The sequence below is a fragment of the Pleuronectes platessa genome, chromosome 22 (assembly GCF_947347685.1).
Source record: "Pleuronectes platessa chromosome 22, fPlePla1.1, whole genome shotgun sequence".
In the NCBI taxonomy this organism is placed as follows: Eukaryota; Metazoa; Chordata; class Actinopteri; order Pleuronectiformes; family Pleuronectidae; genus Pleuronectes; species Pleuronectes platessa.
In genome coordinates this window covers 15,125,165-15,131,164 of record NC_070647.1, presented here as the reverse complement: position 1 = coordinate 15,131,164, position 6,000 = coordinate 15,125,165, and positions in this window count along the sequence as shown.

The window sequence follows — 6,000 nt, the reverse complement described above, 5'->3', positions numbered from 1 at the left end:
CGGACTTCACTCGCATACAGGATATAATATAATAGAGTAAAATAATTCATAAATAAATATTGTAGACAAATGAACGCAAACTAAAGCAGCACCTACACTGAGGACCATCAAACCAGCTTGTATATGAAGTGTTGTGAGCTGCAGAGAGAATCTTCAGGTCCACAATGTCATAAAAATGAAGACTAGAGAGCAAATCTGCCCCAAAGCAAAACAACCTCAGACAGCTGCTCGCCCAGAGCAACACAAACCACACCACACAACCAGCGCCACTGAAACTTCACCAACTTTACTTGGATAGATTCAAGAGTTTCACCTTCAGGAAGTCAAGTGCAACTTTAATGTGCTGCTGCATGATAAAAACGTCCTGTGAGCTGCCAGTGTGCCCACAGCCAGTGGAGTGCTTCCAGTCCCAGTCTCACATGGCACCAGTGAACACAAGCTTGGCTCTGGTGTTTCTAGCCTTCTTAATAATTAGAAGTAAATGTCCCGAGACAAAAGACCATATTAGATTTATTCCAGACTGAAGTGCAATCTGTACAGGCTCCGTCGACCAGAATGATTGCACAGAAAATAAACGACTTTAACCCTTGAATGCATTTCAGGCTTCTGAGAGATATGAGGGTTTAAGATTCTTGAAACACGAAACAAAGGCAGCAATTGCAAATCCATCCTGATGTAAGGATGAAGGTGAAAAGTTGGATTGTGAGCAGGTTTGATTTTTAGATGTAGTTCCTAGCCTGGAAAATAACCTGGATTTGTTGCAACACAAATGAATCTCTATAGATCTGCTTTCAGACATGCACTGACAATTTCCAGAGGGAGAGCAAATGTCAAGGTTACGTTTTATTTGGACTTTTGATGCATTAAAATTGTTTTGGAATTTGTCGTGTTTTCCTTGGATTCCAAATTCAAATCTGCCATGTGCTCATCCTTTAGTTTCTCCTAATGACGACTTATAGATCATCTGATTTCAAATATAAGATGTTTTTTTATCCCTCCCGCTGAGAGCTCTTTATATAACTCTGATGAAAATTTAAAAAAAAGCTTGGATTAAAAAAATTACAGTGTAGTTTTGTTAAGCTCTCCCTAAGACGACACATGTGCATTAAAACATTAGGAAATGCATCTTGGGACTTTATAATCTGATCAGTACATAATTTGCATGTCCGCTCCATAAGGCTGCTACATCAGAACTGACTACACTCCACTGAGCTCTAAGAGGCTTTTAAAACTGCAGCTGAACTTCCAGTGGCCTCCACTTTCCCTGCTGCCACGATTATTGTTCCCGGGTACAAAACCAGATCTAAACGTAAACCTCTGTTTGCAGTGCGTTTATGTGCATTCAGGGGTTTAACTGTAGGGAGCAGCACCTTGCTTCATCATAAAAGATGGAGGGTTTCTGATTTCAGACTCATGACCAACACATTATGAGCTGACATGCAGGGAACCTTTCTGTTAATCTCAATAAGTGAGACATAGGTCTTTTTCTTGCTACTTTAATAAGACGTAATCCAACACACACACAAACCTGAAAAAACCATTTGAAAAAACTACTGGAGGTTTATTACTAAAACATAAATTATGAGAAAACATAATATTCATGGCCTTTGCACAAGTACACTGAAGTTATCATATCAGTTAATCTGTCAAATAACTTTTCAATAAATCTGTTAATTTGAATAATAAATCATAAAAAATAAAACCTCAACATTTTTTGTTTGCTTTTAATCAGAAAAAAAACAGCAAGTTCACACAATTTAAATGTATAAAGAAAGCGTTAACAATTCATAAACATAAAATAAGGGCTGCTACATGAGTCAATACGCTACAACATATAGAAATGATATATGCAATGTGATTTACATTATCTGTTCAATCTATCTTATGCCGTCCATTGGACAGATGAAGAAGAGATAAGCCATTTCCCCCCTCTTCCTCTTCCCCCTCTTTCCTGTGGCGCGTCAGTGTGGTTGCTGCTGGGCTACAGGACAAGGTGAGGCACGGGCGACCACAGCATCTGCTCTTCCTGGGCCTTCCTCCACTTTCCAATTTCCACTACACTCCTCAATCTCGCCCCTTGCGAGCTAGAGATTTTTAACATTTCTCAGGCGCACTCTGTGTGACGTGGCCCACTCTGTGCTACCTGCATCGAGTCCAAACCAACTGGGCGCATGGTTGTGGCAAGGTGAAGCAGCAAAGGAGAAATGGGAAATTACCCAACGTGGAATGAGTTCTGGCTTTCGGCCTTCTGGCACGACGAGGGAAAGCAATAAAGGTGGCGCGCAGCTGAGCCAACAGCTGACAGGAACAGAAACCAATGTTTGGCCAAGGTCAGGAGAAACAGCGTACACACACTAATATACATACACACACACACACACTCACACACACAGTCCCTCCGCCACATGGAGTGAGGATGTAACACTAAAACATGGTCAAAGGACACAGGGGAATGATAATGTGGTGAGCTGCTACTCGAGGGGTGTCACTGACCTAATGGGCAAAGAGCAGAGGAGCAAGTGTGTGTGTGTATATATCAGTGTGTGTTGAGCTGGGTATGAGGGCTGGGAGCTCAGAGCCCTGTTATCATTGTATAGCTGCCATTGTTGGCAGCTGTCACCAGGCCTGATGGCAGGTAGAGATCACTCACACACAGACACACACAGACACACACACACACACACTACATGAAGGGCAGATAAGGCCTTTTTCAGGTTGCCTGGTTTTATTCAGTTTCTTCTCTTGCCAGCTGCTTCTTAAAGTGCGCCTCAGCCTTTATGTGGGCCAATTATCAGAATTAGGACAGAGAGATTAGTTGTAGAACAACTTTATATACATGGACTGTGGCGGCAAAATGAACTTAATTTTTCCTCACTCAGGCACCAGGAGAGATCGGTGGGCCATCAAAACATCCATAAAGTTTTTAATCGTCCTGTAGATGTGAGCGTTCCAGTGAGGGCAGGAGTATTCTTGTTAGACAACAACTAATCGACCGGTTAAATCGTCCAACAAATTGAGCACTAACTTCTGTTTGAAACTATATAACTGTGACCAGATTTTACAGAGTTATGTGGGTCAGGGAGTCCGAAATGGGTCAAGGATAAAAAAAAGAAAATAACCAGTGCATTTCTCTCCATGGGATTTAATATTGAGTGAATCCAAACTAACTTATTTATTTGTAGCCATATACAAATATTTTTGTCTCTCCCGTGCAAACAGAATCACACATGCACTCAGATGTGCCTCGTGCCTCTCCGAGAACATTTCACTTTTTGAAAAACGTGCATGAATTTAGGTGGCTGCATAAACATCTGCATGCATAGTTGCACACTTGCACATCGCATAGCCACCAGCTTGCAAAAAAGCAAAGTGAAAATTTAATGAGAGGAAAGAAAGAAAAGAGAAAAGAGCAGAAAGAGAGAGAGAGAGAGAACAAAAAAACAAATGGAAAGTCTTAGACGGTGAGAGAAAAGCCGGAGGGGAGCCTAGTTCTATTGAAGCAGAACCTTTTTTAAGTCTCCTGCGTGTCCACATGCAAGTGCACGTCTCTGACTGGGAGACAAGAAGGTTTAAACATCACTCTCACATGAGCTGACACTGTGGGGCCTCTGAACCTCACACTTCCATTCATGATTCTATCTCTTACTATAACTTTGTTTAGAGTCAACACTGAGGCTCAAAATAAATCCATATACCATAAACCTGAAAACAAAGTGAACATAACATGTTGGTGCCACAGACAATATCCAGGAGGATTCAGGACAAAGCCTCTGCTCTGTTTTTGCTCGGGGGTCATGCCGCCGTGAATTAGCGCTCTCAGTATGACAGACATCACAGACTGCAGGAAAGGAAATCCTGCAGCCAAGAGGGGAAGGTGGTGTCAGCAGTGTGTAGACACTCAGACAGCCAGATAGCTGTAATTACTTCTGCAGCAGACAAAGATTAATTAAGTCGGAGAGCGCTGAATTAATGAGGTTAGTGCATCACCTCGACCAGACTTTAAAAACTTCACACCAACCCCGTGGAGACTGCTGGGAGGATGAGATGCACTGGAGAGGCGGAAACAAGTCGTAGGAGTCTTCCTTTAGAAAAATCCTAATGAGATCTTACACATTTATGCACTCAGACGAATAAAGAGTTTGTTTTTTAAAGTAAACAAATCCAGACGAATCGCCTGTTTTAGACCAAACCAGATACTGGAAGCTAATCCCACCTCCGAGCGCTCAAAGTATCAGATACATTTAATTTTCACTTGAAGGCAAAAGGATCGCAGCTCATTATCAGAACTTGGCAAAGCCACGTGCGCAGGTGGGAAACGTGGAAAAGATGAGCTCAGCAACAAATTAAGATGCTCACACTCTTTCCTCATATAGGCCCGCGGCTAAATGCATATTTAAATCAGACAGCTAAGCTTTCTTTGCGTTTATGCAAATGTGTGTAATCCTGGCTGTGACACGACTAAATCCTCCTCTAAGTCACTTGTGTTTCATGCAGCAGACATTCGATGCACCACCTCTGAAAGACAACACCCCTAAATTTGACACTATCTTTTCTTTCCTCTTGTTTCAAGTCCTGGGAATTACACGGAACGGAGAATACACAAGCTCATAAATAACTCTGTACAGGCAGAGAAACAGGCCGCGTCTGCATCTCCCGCTCTGCGACAACGTATAAATAGAAAGTACTGAAGTCTGGCGGACAGCTGGCAACATTGCATTACAGTCATATGTCATATGGCTGTTGGAAGTCTTGCACCACGATTGGACCGGTTCCCAAATGTGACTGGCAGCCACGAAGCTCTGCAGCGCCCAGAATGTCTAAAGACCCTGAAACAAATGCTTTCAAGTTCACTGTCAGAGGATAAGTGGGCAGGGTCGTGCTGTGCTGGCCTGATAACAGGGCCTCTTGTTGTGTGTACCGGAGCTCGCCATTATTCTAAATTTATATGAAGGACAGATTTGCCCGCAGGAAATCAGAGCTGGTCCTCGAGATGAAAAACAGGTGGGGAGATCATGAAAGACGTATTTTTACTCAGCGAGGATCTTTGGAATAGCTGGAGGGTATTTTTTCTTCCTGAGTGGCCTGATACTCTGACTGACCTGCTGGTTTTCTGACAGTGCGTTGCCTTCTGCTGGGAGTCCGATAAATGCTGCACCAGTGGCATCTGATTGGTCGGATGTCATTTTGAGCTAAGATAGCTTTCTTACAGTAACCGTGTGGAATTAATCATAAGATCAGTTAAGATCTGTGTAAAGTTTTTCTCTGAGAAGCTTGTGTCCAAATCCCAGCTGAATAAAAATCTACTGATGTGAACCATGCCTTGCAAAAAAGACCTCAGAAGACTTGATGATCAAGAGCTGTGGATTTGCACAACACTAGAACAAGGGTCACTAGCTAATCCCAAAGAGACTTTATATAAAGTTTATAAAAATGTTATGACAGCCAAGCACATGAGTCTGACTTCGAACTCTAAGAGAAGAAGAAGAAAGGAGATACAGTCAAAAGTTAAATGGGTGAGGGGGAAAGACTCCGAAATGTTGTTCAGGTTCGATCCTCAGCAACCGGCTCTCATCTGATTCTGGATCTGCTTCAGTCGGACTTGGTGACTACTGACAGCTGACCAATCACCCATCAGCCCTCAACACCTGCCTGTCATCACCGAGAAATCTAATTCATTAAGTGCTGACGAATCACAGCACATCTTTATAAATCACTGCCAGAACACTGAACACGGCCGGGAACTGGATCCCCGCCTCCACCCAGCGACACCAGTTCACTCCGAGTTAACTGAGGAATGGGACATGTGTTGAAGACGTATATCAGATCCTCAGTAAAGGTGAAAACCTCACGTCACCATGGACCGCAGACCGGTCGTGTGTAAATCAATGATATACATATACAAGCAGGCACACACACACACACATGCAATATGATACAGTCCTGTGATCTCTGATCTGCAGCTGCTGTGTCTCACATCCAGAGGGAAGCGTTATATCATCA